We start from the raw sequence: 13552 nt of genomic DNA on the forward strand, positions 1-13552 counted from the left end.
TGTGTCCATGTCGTTGGAATTGTGTGTGTATGTGTGTTTGGATGTTTGTCTTGCTTAGATTTGGCTGGTAGGTGGATGGGTGGTGTGTGGGGGGGGGGGGGGGGGGGGATGTCTGTATCTGAGTGCATGTTTGGGGTTCTTGTGTGTGCGTGTATGTGTGTACAGCAGTGTGTGTGTGTGTGTGTGTGTGTTTGCTTATATGCGTGTGTGCGTCTGCGTGTGTGTGAGTGTGTGTGTCTGCTTGTATGTGTGTGTCTGCGTACACGTGTGTGTGTGTGTGTGTGTATATGCCTGTGTGTGTGTGTGTGTGGTCTCAGCCCCTGCCCGGCCTCACAGGGCCCCGTGCCGCGCCTCGTACTTGGTGAGGACGTTCTTGGTGCGGCCGAGCTCCTTCCTCAGCTCCACCACCTCCTGCCGGAGGGCGTTGTTCTCCTTCTCCAGGAAGCCCGCCCGGATGGCGATCTGGTTCTCCTTCACCCGCCGCGCGTCCCGGGACCGCTTGGCCGCCACGTTGTTCTTCCGGCGCCGGGCCCAGTACTTGTCGTCCTGCTCGATGGCACAGGGGGGGAGAGGGGGGGAGAGAGAGGCTAGTGAGTGAGTGAATGGTTGGAGTGAACAAGTAATGATAGTATTTCTAGACACATATATATATATATATATATATATATATATATATATATATATATTTATCCTATTTTAATCGTGGGCCATAGCGGCCGGGACACATTCATACATTAACTCACAAACCGAGTAAAATGATGAGGTTTCATGTGAAGAAATAGAGAGCTGTTGATTGAATCTAGAGAAATGAGAAGACGGCAATTGGAATATAAGAATGTGAGTAGAGTACGTGATATACTCCGATTCATTATCTCGAAGGACCTTGTGTGATTCAATCTAACAGGGAGGACTGAGTTCCCTTCGAGAGAACTTCAATGCAGCTTGTCGCTCGTCACGATTGTGTCCTCCAATAATCCTCAAGTCTCAAATCCATATGGCGAGTAGGCGCTTGTATTTTATCACTGTAGACATGGCCTAAGATGACACTGATCTTTCTCTGTTGCTGTAATCGTTTGGTCGGTTTTCTCAGACAAACAGAGCGAGAAGATGGAAAATCATTACACAACTTCAATAGAAACCTTACAATAGAGTCTATGTGGTCCCTGGGAAGAGTTAAGGAGAGGGTGAGGAGAGATGATAAGAGAGGGAGAGAGGATAGTTGGTTTAAGGGGAAGAGGCAGCCCACAGAGAGGGAGAGAGAGGGAGAGAGAGAGAGAGAGAGAGAGAGAGAGAGAGAGAGAGAGAGAGAGAGAGAGAGAGAGAGAGAGAGAGAGAGAGAGAGAGAGAGAGAGAGAGAGAGAGAGAGAGAGAGAGAGGAGAGAGAGAGAGGAGAGAGAGAGAGAGAGAGAGAGATTGTGACTCATGGCACCACTCAGAGTGAATGAGGAGCCGGGAGATAATCTTCTTAACCAGGACAGAGTCTGATCTGATGGTGACGCTAGAGCAGCAGCCACTGATGCTTTGGACCAATGGGAACGCATGGATACAGCTGGCCTATCACAGTGTCAGGTGGATCAGCCGGGGCACAGAGCGAGAGGGACCCAAAATGACCGTTAGAGATAGAGAGAGCAAAAGACAGTGACATCCGAAGAGAATGGGGTAGAAAGGAAATTAAAGAAAGGATGAGACAGAAGGGCGAGAGGAGGAGGAGAAGGAAGAAGGGATCAACAGAGAGGGCATAAGAGGGATGGGAAGCAAAATAAACTAGACATAAAGAGATGGATTCAGAAACAGACATATTCAATGTATAGGAAGAGAGAGGTCCCAGCAATGTGTTCCCACAGAGTCCCAGGTTGTGGTCGCCTTAAGCCCTGTCATGGCCGCCAGAGAGCTCTAATCACCATTAACACACACACACACACACACACACACACACACACACAGACAGACACAGACACAGACACAGACACAGACACACACACACACACACACACACACACACACACACACACACACACACACACACACAGACAGACAGACACAGACACAGACACACACACACACACACACACACACACACACACACACACACACACACACACACACATTGTTGGTGCTGTCTGCACGCAACCCCAGTGCAGACATAACAATGGCGGCTAAATCCTGGAGGCTTGCTAACTCATTGTTTGTATGACACTTATACTGATGCAGATGACCGGTTGTTTACACGTTTGCGTTGGTGGTTTCAGTGGGTTTTCTTGCGGATAATACTTGAATACCCTGATTTAATTAATACATTGTTTGATATTTTCGAATTCATTAATTTTTTCGGGACATTTTTGGGAGATAACAGAGCAGGCCTGGTTATTAAATGTTGGATGTCAAAAATTCAGAACCAACTCCTAACCAAAACATTGAAACCAACCCAATCAAAATATTAGAACCAACTCCCAACCGAAACAATGAAACTTACTCCCAACCGAAACATTATACCAACTCCCAAACGAAACATTATACCAACTCCAACCAAAACACTGAAACCTACTCCCAATCAAAACATTAAAACCAACTCCCAACCAAAACACTGAAACCAACTCCCAACTGAATCACTGAAACCAACTCCCAACCAAAACATTGTAACCAATTCCAACCAAAACACTGAAACCAGCTCCAACTGACCTTGCAGTCCTCGGGGATGAAGATCTTGCGGGCCTTCTTGATCATGGGCTGGGGCTTCAGCTCCTCAGAGGAGAACTTGCGCTTGCGGGGGTCGAACATCTCCTGTCCCGGGACGCTGGACAGCACCAGGTCGGCCGGGTCGGGCTCGTAGCCCACCGGCACCTGGATGGAGTCCGGGTCGATGGGGCTCGGTGTGTTTCTGGAGTTGGGGAGGCCTGGGAGAGAGCACGGGAGAGAAAGGGGACATTTCACCCTCCGCTGTATTATGGCCATAGAAAACCTTTTGGACGATAACTGAGGTACTCAAAACGTAGAGTAAACCAGTACTAGAGGGTTCCAGGATAAAGTTTACAACCTAGAGCTGTTCTGTTGTCTATGTTGATGCAGAAATAATTGAAATGTGTATCCTTTGACTGATCTTCCTGAATTTAGTGTCAAATTACATTTTTGATATATAGACATTTCCATTCATTCATTATTAGCTATTTTACCTCTAATCATTCAGCCATGATCCTCCAGTACACAAAAGTAAATGATCACTTAAAGGTAAGATGTCAACAATTTGTCTGAGAATTTGATTCCTAAAAAATCAACAATGAAAATTAACACAGTAGATCGTTGTAACATACTATGGCCACCGGGGGGGGGGGGGGGGGGGGATACGGCGTCGATTTGACGAGGGAGTCAGTGTTGGCTGCTACATGTAAACAATACAATTTGCTCTGCTAAATATAAATATCTAAACGGTAGGAATGAGGATTCCGCATTTGATGCACAGTGCCAACGCACACAAAAATGCTCTCTTCCATTACGCCCCCTCGGCCTCTTGTGTATTGCGAGCGTTGTTCTGTTCATCGGTAAGCTGCTCAAGAGCACTCGCCTCCTGTTTCAATTTTCATAGGAATTCAACTCTGACCCAACTAATGTGCATAATGGCCTCTCCACAGCCACCACTTCTCCATTGTCTCTCCTACCCTCCCTCTCATCCTCTCACCCTCTTCTCTGGTTCCATCTGTCTTCTCCCCCCCCCCCCCTAACCTCACCTCTTAACCAGCTATTCCACCTGTCCAAACATGCAGTATATTCATCCATCCATCCACCTACTCGTCCATCCATCCCCCACCCATCCAAACCTCCTCAGCCCATACTGCCATCCATCCGTCCGATCCCTCCATCTATCTGTCCTCCAGCTCACCAACTCAATTCTCTCTGCATCCATCCTTCCCTCTCCCACTTATTCTGCGTCTCCTGACCTTGTCACGCCCCCTCCCTTCCTCCTCCCACCCCTCCTCCACCACCACCACCACCACCCCCTCCTCCTGCTCCCCTCCTCCTCCTCCACTCCACCTATCTTGAGCTGACTCTTAAACCTTGCGCTACCTGACAGGTACACGTGAGTTAACACGCACACACACGCACAGAAACGTGTGTGTGTGTGTGTCATAATCTGCTGGAGGTCACCAGTCTGGCGAGCCCACTGGTCCTAGGACGTGATGGTCAGTCCACCGTTAGAGAACATAATAGTGTTACATAATGGGCTGGCAGAATAAATACTCTGCAGGCTTGCTCAACACACTTAAGAAGCAAGTTGGAGATTAGCGAGGCTAAACTGAAGTGAACTGCCTAACAGCGACATTCCACAAATAAATCCTAACAATAATGATCAGCTAATCCAACAAATGAATTTATAGTAAACACACCCATGTTTTTATTCAAACAGTGTTATGTTATCATATGGCAACTACATCTCTTGGGTAACTTAGTTCATGATAATGACAGCTTGAAAATCTGGTTGTGACCTGTAAAGAGGCAGACATTCTGTCTCCATTATTCTCTCTCTCTCTCTCTCTCTCTCTGATAACGAACAGCTAATTATACGGCGGTGTGTTAATTATCCCGGTGTATTTAGCGCCCATCCCAGCACCTCATAAATGTTAAATTCTCGAGGATTAGGCATCTGTCGCCACACATCAAGGCCGCCCATATGAATAAAAAAGTAGTGTGTGTGTGTGCGCGCATGTGTAGCATGTGTGTATGTGTCACGCGCGTGTGTGTGTGTGTGTGTGTGTGTGTGTGTGTGTGTGTGTGTGTGTGTGTGTGTGTGTGTGTGTGTGTGTGTGTGTGTGTGTGTGTATAGGCAGACTTGGAGCGAGGGGATGGGGCGAGCGGGGTACATGCAGAGAAACAGGAGCCCCTACTGGTTCTTGGAAGTGTGTGTACAGTTTTTTATGTGTGTTCAGCTGGCACTGGTCAGCAGCCCCAGAGAGCTCAGGGTCAGGTACAGAGAGGGGCCCCCTGAGTGAGGCCCCAAACAGGGCCATCACAAGCTGTTAGGATCCACCTAGCAGGCTGTGAATACTCCTTCATGAAAACCCCTGAAAAGCACCGGAGCTGAGCGCAGAGTCTGTATTGGGTGACTTGATGATCGACGATTGGTTTTAGTTTAGTTACGGTTGTTGCTCATAAATAAACTATGTATGATGTATACCACCACAAATCAACAATCTCTGTTTCTGTTTTGTACACACCCTAATACCCAAAATAACCACGCCAAATAACTAAATACTAGAAAATGTAGAACTTTAGAATTTAGAACTGGTGGGTGGTGAAAAAACATAGAAACGTTACTTTCCAATAGTTAAAAATCTGTTTTGATCAATTACAAACATTCAACCTAACTCTGTTCATATGTTCACTCCATCATATTGGAAAGTGTCTCGTGCAGACAAAAAAATTGCAATATTCCAGTATTGAGCGAGCCATTGAAGCCACGAAACAGGCTAAAATGTTACCCAATGGCCTGTCCAATGTAAGTCCTCTTAAAGTGCATGTTTTTGCCACTCAGATTGTTACTATCAGACAAGCATCAGAAACATTATGGTAACTTTTCCCTTTACCCGGTTAGTTTGTTTCTAACCAACTCTTGCCCAAACTCCCTCCAACCCTCACTCACGTCTCCAGCGTTTCCTTCTGCAATTACTTTTGCCCCATAATGTAACATTTGAGCCCATTTCCCAGCTGCAATGAAATGGGCGCTCTCACTCAACACTTGTTCTCATCATTAGTCTATTAGAACGATAAGGATGGCCATACAGGGTCCAGATTGAAACATCCCAGAGTAAGAGTGTGTGTGTGGGTTTGTGATTATGTTTATGTGTGCGTGCCTGAGCTTGTCTGTGTGTTTGTGTGTGTGTGTGTGTGTGTGTGTGTGTGTGTGTGTGTGTGTGTGTGTGTGTGTGTGTGTGTGTGTGTGTGTGTGTGGGTGTGGGTGTGGGTGTGTGTGTTTGTAACTCTTCAGCACATTTAATCAGTGGAAGTTGTTGTTGTCAGAACACGAGCACTCAAAACAGCCCTCTTATGGAACAGAGGGATAACAACCTTCTGTCTCCCATCCCTTGTCTTCTAAATATAACATAATATTGTGCCGTTGTAAGTCTTATAAGAGTCGTGTTCTTCTCCTGTAACACCAAACTTCCCCATCTGCGATGATGAAGTACATCTTTAATTATCTTAATGGTGTAACAGCACTGAGCCTGTAATGATGCATGTACTCAGGTGACAACACACACACTCCATATATCTACACACTATAGATAGTATGTTTAGTTGCAGTGCCCTCGTCAAACTTGCCTGTCACCTTAATATGTTATATATTTCGTGTTCAATTTGTTATATGAATGGGTCATTAATGCATGTTCCACGTGAATTAATATAACCTTCATCTAACGTAAGAAATAGCCCTTTCTTTGTTATGTTTATTATGAGCTGATAAAGTTATATGTGGGGTCAGAGTGCGAAGGGTTCAGGTGCAAGCGGACATGTTATGTAGCATGATGAGCGAGAGACTGATAATGGAAGAAGACAAGCATCAGGAGAGAGGTTAACTATGTATGTATGAGGTTAGCTGACTGCAAGAGATTTGACCTTTTATTTGACTTCCATAAGTAAAGGCTTAGTTATGGTTCCACGTCATCGACACAACGCAAGGGGGTTTACGGACCTATTACGTCCTTGGGGACCCTCCTTGGAGGGTGTGCCCCTCCGAAAATTGTAACCTTGCATCGAGGCGACACAGCAGCAAGGGCTGTGATTGGTCCGCTCACTAAAACCCGACGCAGAACCAAAACAGGTCATGACTGCGCTGAAGCGTCTGCGGGTCATTGCATTGCGTCGACGAGGAACAAGGGCTGGGCTATTAATTGAATTTGATCACGTTTTCGATTTTAGCGTCAAAAAACCACAAAACTAATATGATCGAGTTTTCGAGAACAGCTGGATACATATCTGTACATTATTTTAGATTTGAACATTTTCAGTTTGACCGTTTTTTGTATTTTTTTTAAGGCAAAATTTCAAAATGCTCAGTTACAAAGTGTTTTTTGGGAGAGACATGCTGAATAAATACATCATGTTTTCAAACTCAAAAATAATCAGTGGAAAAGTCGTGATTTAAATTTTTACCAAAATATTTGTGATTATGATGTTTTCCATAATCTAGCTGCCCTACGTGGAATCATAACTGAGCCTTTAGAAGTGACCGAGTTGGGCCGTTGGTCTGGCCTGTGTGAAAATGGACGCTGGTCATAAGGCTACTGTTCCAACAGTAGCCTTATGGATTACTGATAACCGGATTCCTGTATAAGTTGAAGTTGTTCGTCGCATTTCTCATTGTTTCCGAGCAAAGCTCCCTGCAGGTCATTTAGCCCAGGATAAAACCGACATCTTATATTGCATTTTAAATATTCTGTTAAAGTTCATTTGTTTGACTTCAAGTCGTTTTGCTTTCATTTATAAAAACGATTTTGTATTTAAAGCTTGGGTTAAAGGAAAGCAGTACTAGAGTATGCCCAGTAGCAGGAGAGCTCCATAGGTGCAGGAGAGAGCTCTGACTCCCTTTATTTGGAACCTCTGGGACAGCGTCTAAACATAGCAACATAATCTATGGTGTAATCTGGGACATGCCTTCCCCCTGGACTCCCGCTTAAGGCGATAAGGCTTCAGGCACCCGCAGGGTTACCTAGCGTTCAGCAGATAAGGAACGCTCACTCTCTCACACACACGCACACGCACACACACACACACGCACACACAAAAACACATGCACACACACGCAAGGGACAGGGACAAAGAGGGAGAGACAGACAAGAGAGAGTGGGAGTAGAGAGGTAGAGAGAAAGAGAGAGGAAGGGAAAGGGGGCAAAAACGGAGAGGGGGATAGAGAGAGGGAGGAGAGAGAGAGAGAGAGGGAGGAGAGAGAGAGAGAGAGGGAGGAGAGAGAGAGAGAGGGAGGAGAGAGAGAGAGAGAGAGAGAGAGAGAGAGAGAGAGAGAGAGAGAGGGAGGAGAGAGAGAGAGAGAGGGAGGAGAGAGAGAGAGAGGGAGGAGAGAGATTGGATGCAGAGAGAGAGGGTGAGGAGAGAGGTGGGAAGGAGAGAGCGAGAGAGAACACAAACATCCCTAACCAGCAGTTTTGGTAGAACTAAAAGGGAGAAGGGGCTTTAGTTCCACCTCATAAGAGCAGCCTGTTGATCTTCTTTAACTCATATGTCGCGTATGATCAACCCATTGAGTTCAACCTGCCCCCGGCCTAATCCAACTGGGGTCAGGTAAACATGCAACGTTCAGACACTCCCAGACTGTTCTTGCTTTTGCGTCTGCATTGTCGGTTCCTTGAAGTGACAGCTCTTTTGTCACAATATTCAACAACAAAGACAATCTTTCAAACCTCCAATTAAAGACTCACGCTAACAGGTTACACATGGCTAGATCATGAAGTAAGATCACTAAATATTACAAATGTTTTATACATAAAACATATATATTCATGATAAATATCTCTCTATATATATTTTCATATATATATATATATATATATATATATATATATATATACACATATGTTGGAATGTATGAAATAAACATATAACAAGTGTACAATCTAAGATAACTTTCGATAAGAAATGGGATACATAAACATTGAGAAAGGGGAGATGATCCGATCGTTGTGGCCCAGTTTAGGAAGGTACAGCATGTACTGAGAAATACTGAGTTCATGCCAGAACACGCTCCACAGTAGGCCTCACTGGTTCTCACGCATGCTCTCTCTCGAGTTTTCACTCGATCCCTCTCTCCCTCTCTCAGTCTCTCGGTCTCGCCTCGTCCTCCATAGCTCCGGGTTCTCTCTCTTACCCTCTCTCACTCAGTTGCCCTCACTGCCTCTCTTGCCTCTCTTGGCAGAACACAAGCCACAGAGTGAGATCACAAGGTCAGTATCTCAGCGTGTGCACGTCGATCGCAGCGCAGAGACACAGAGAGAGCGCGTCGCCACAGAAAGTGTGTTACTCATAACATTTCCAAAGCATCAATGGCTCGTTTAATACCGTTTCTTGCTTGAACTCAAAGGTCGAGGAATCGAACGTCAACCGCCCCCTGCTGCGAAATAACCTGTTAGCCTGCCAAGTTCCATAATTATCAAGCGTGCAGTATGCTGAAGGGTGCACAACAATTATGTTAATTGAGTATCATCATCCTCACTCGTCATCAGAGAGAATTATCACCCAGCTCTGTTGTGGAGGGCGGAAATCTTTTTTTACGAGAATAATACATATGAAGAGAAGCGTTGCTGGAAAAGTGTTTTTAATCTTGTTGGGGGGGTTCCACCCGTTTGAATGCACCTTCGTCCCCGTTGAGAGATGGAGGACATGGGTTGGGTGTGTGTGTGTGTATGTGCGTGTCTGTGTGTGTGTGTGTGTGTGTGTGTGTGTGTGTGTGTGTGTGTGTGTGTGTGTGTGTGTGTGTGTGTGTGTGTGTGTGTGTGTGTGTGTGTGTGTGTGTGTGTGTGTGTGCGTGCGTGTGTCTGTGTGTGTGTGTGTGTGTGTGTGTGTGTGTGTTTCAGCCAGACAGATGTCAGCAAACGCCTCACCCCGCATGCCAGCGAATCAATCAACTCATCTCATGTAGCTCAAGGTGCTGCCCAGTGAACTCCTCATCACTGATGACCTGCATTCTCTTCATGGGTACTTCTGGTCTTTATATTCCTCGTTATATTTTCGTGTCTCTTTAATTCCCACATGAATTATATAACAAGTATCATGTTGATGATAATAAAGAGTTCAGTTGTATAGCTTTCAAGAGCAGATGTTGCAACGTGCTTCATTGAAAGCAATTACAATACAGAGCAACAGATGTTTACTGAAACACACAGCAATGGCATTTAATCAAATACAGAACTGATTTTTTTAAAAAAGACATTCAGCAAAATAACCACAACCAAAAGGCCTGGAGGACATCCATTGTGCGTCGCAAACAATTCCCGGTTCACGTTAGTTTAACACGCTCTGACATCAGCTCTTTTTTCTGTGTGTCTCTGTGGGTGTGTGTGTCATTTCCTGTGTGGGTATGTGTGAGTGGTTGCGTGTGTGTGTGTGTGTGTGTGTGTGTGTGTGTGTGTGTGTGTGTGTGTGTGTGTGTGTGTGTGTGTGTGTGTGTGTGTGTGTATTTATGTATGTAGGTATGTATGTATGTATGTATGTATGTATGTATGTATGTATGTATGTATGTATGTATGTATGTATGTATGTATGTATGTATGTATGTATGTATGTATGTATGTATGTATATGTGTGTGTGCTTATGTATGTACATGTGTATATGTGTGTATGTGTGTGTGTGTGTGTGGCCTACCTGCTCTGACGGGACTGCTGTGCATGCAGGTGGGCGACACCATGGCGGATTGATGCGGGGCGGTGACAGCCGCGTGGGTGCTGAGGTCCATCACCGAGGGCGACGGCGTGACCGGGGTGGCGGGGGTCATCTGGACGGCCGGCTGGCGATGGGGCGGGGGGGGGCGGGGCCTGTGGCGGGTGCTGGTCGTGGAGGTGGGGGTGGGGGTGGAGCTGGTGCTGGTGGTGGGGGGTGGCGGAGGGGGTTCTGGGCGGGACTGGAGGAGATGCCGTTCTCCGACAGGAACTCCTCCAGGTCCATGTACTCCAGCTGGAAGTTGTTGCCGTCGTACGGGAGGGTCTTGTCCCAGAGGGTGGGCCCCAGGAACGCCGACTGGGGCGCGTTCCTCTCCTCTTCCAGGCTCTTCTCCTTCTCCTGCTCCTTGCTGTACACTGAGAGGGGTTGAGATAAGGATAAATGAGGGTGGGTTAAGAAAAGGGATACTGCTTGGCAACAACAGTAAATATTCATTATCATTCATTAATGCAGTGATACACATTGAGCAAGCAGTTAACTAATAGTTTAGTGAACCTTTACTCATGTTTATTAATGTAGTTCATGTTAACATAGTTAATGGTGCTTGTGTTAACTAATGTATTCACTCATACAATATTTAATAGGGTTAGGGTTAATCCTAATATCAACCCACTAAGGCTATCCTTAATCCTAACCCATTGCCCAACCCCATTGCTATATAATAACGCTTATTGCTGCATTAACAAATGTTAATTAATGGTTTACTAATAGAGTTTTATGTAAAGTGTTACCAGATAATGATGGATAGGCTAAAATATATGGGTAGGATGGTAAAGATAAGGATAGGATAGTCATAATAAATGACATGGATGAAGTTAATCTAAGGCAAAAGGTATATCCTTTACGACAGTGTCATTCAACATTCCACACATTCCTACAAGGACCAATAAGATCATTATTCATGCAATTTGGGAATTAACTTTGTCGTGTGATAAAAGTGATAAAAATTCCCTTGGTTAAGGAACAGGTAGGGGATAGAAAGTGAACACATATTCATGTCATTAAGGCTCCTGTAGGTAGGATTTGAGCAGTGTAAAGAGAAGGGATTTTTTCAATAAACAACCCAGAAAAACATCCCCTCCCACTCTGCTCCCTCTTTCAGTGTCCCTGCCATTGAGAAGTGTAGCATACATGCACATATGGTAAGGTTACAATAATGCTGTGTTCGCTTATGTGATTGACAAGCAAGATGGATTCCCCTGACGAATCAGGGAAGAGAGGTCCTCCTGATTGGTCAGAAACTAGCCGGGAGGCGGGAGCAGTCTAAAATCGAAATAGTCCTCATGCAGAGCCAGGCGCAGTCAACCAGAACAGATAGCAGAACATTGCCCTCACTAATAGTTACGGATGGCTGGTTTGCATTCATAAGACACAGTGTCATTACAGTAAATGTAATAGCCAAAGATCTCTCTCGGCTCATTTCTGACCCATTAAGGCATTCTTTCCCCTGCTTGTTTCAGGGGATCCATCTTGCGGGTCAGTCACAGGTGCAGGAATGCAAGACTTCACAAAGGCAGAGGAAAATAGTAAAGGAGAGGAGAGGGAGGGAGAGTTTTTTTTTCATGTTGTTTAGTAAAACAATCTTGCCCTCTTCTTCGCTCTCTCTCTTTGCAAATCTCCAATCTTACCTTGAGCACCATTAAGGAGCAGGGTGTCATGGGAAAGTGATTATCAAGACGTGTAACTGAGCAACAGGTTTGAGCATCTCGTTGCATCTTGTTGTTGTAGGGCGTGTAGGATAGGGGAGGTTGAGGTTGATACAGCTCTTCAGCAGGACTATAGGCCTAGTGAGCGTTTTTTACGTTTTCATGCCAATATTCAGAGTTCAGAGAATAGATAAAACCTTCTGAGCCATCACATAAGCAAGGGGAAGTAGGAAAAGTTAAGTGGAACCTATAGAAGGGGAAAGAAAAATACAGCAGGGCTATTGGGTGTGAGGGTTACAGTGGAAATTGTGTTCCTGTAAGTATCATCTTATTAACCAGCACAGGGATAAAGACACCAGGAGAAAGGGAAGGTGTTGTAAACACGGCTCTGTTCACTCTCACTTAAATGTTTCAAGGTGAGGTGGTTTGTGTTGAGTACTTTTATTAAAACCAGTAAATACTTCTAAAGAAAGCTAAGAATTGAGCAAGGCAAGGCTATTAAGGGCTCATTATTTGTCTTTTTAAACTATTTTAAACCAGAGAAACCATGCATGATATATCATATAATCTATCACCAAAAGCCTATTAGCGTCATTGAGTAATAAATACTCAAGACTACAGAATGACACTTTTTTGCCCTCATTGTTTTGTTTGTTTGTCGTTCATATGATCGTTTTATTGTTTGTTTCTAATGAGTGGAGATAAGGGGAGTCGTTCCTATTCACATTTGACAACCTAGAAGTGAACGATAGGGTGGAGGTCAGACAACATAACTGGAATTCTTCTCCACTCCTGCCTGTTGACATTCAATTCCCCATGATCCGCTCGGGCAACTTGCGCATGCAGAATATCAACCGATTAACTAGCTCGTGACAACAACACCCAAAACCAGGAAGATGGTATAATTATGGTCATTTTAATAGTAATAATAACAAACAATAATATGAACAATTGATCATAAAAGTACTAATGATGACAACAACACAAATAATAATACGACAATAACAAAACAAACAATAACAATTAGACACTGGATGGATGAAATGTACTTGTGCAGCCCAGTGAGTTAGTGGATGTTTACCTTCATGGTGGAGAGGCAGCTTCATCGGGTTTTCCAACAGGGATTTGAGGACGCCGTGTGTCGCTGAAGGTAAAAACTCACGGGGAGATGTCTTGACATTTTCTCCATTGTTGCTTCTTAAAATGTGGAGATTTCAATGAAAGCCTTGGATAGTCCTCCTTGTCTCGAACGGGGCGAAAATAACAATCTCACATGCGAAAAATAGTCGGAGGAAAATTAATTATTTGGGGGGGAAAAAATATTGAGCACAAGATAAACAAACGCACAAGCCCGTAAGCGATGGACAGACCGAATGTGAAGAAGTGTTTTGGTTTGCGTGCAAAGCAGCCGCCGGTTCCACACACACACACACGCGCGCTGGGCTTCACAAGACGATCAACGATTCCATGT

General features: G+C 44.9%; 1 pseudogene; it reads right to left on the bottom strand.

The window, feature by feature from the left end:
- Positions 1 to 128: 128 nt before the first annotated feature.
- LOC130371885 (hepatic leukemia factor-like) lies at positions 129 to 13270 on the bottom strand (annotated as a pseudogene).
- Between the last annotated feature and the right edge of the window lie 282 nt (positions 13271 to 13552).

Source organism: Gadus chalcogrammus, chromosome 18 (genome assembly GCF_026213295.1).
Source record: "Gadus chalcogrammus isolate NIFS_2021 chromosome 18, NIFS_Gcha_1.0, whole genome shotgun sequence".
NCBI lineage: Eukaryota > Metazoa > Chordata > Actinopteri > Gadiformes > Gadidae > Gadus > Gadus chalcogrammus.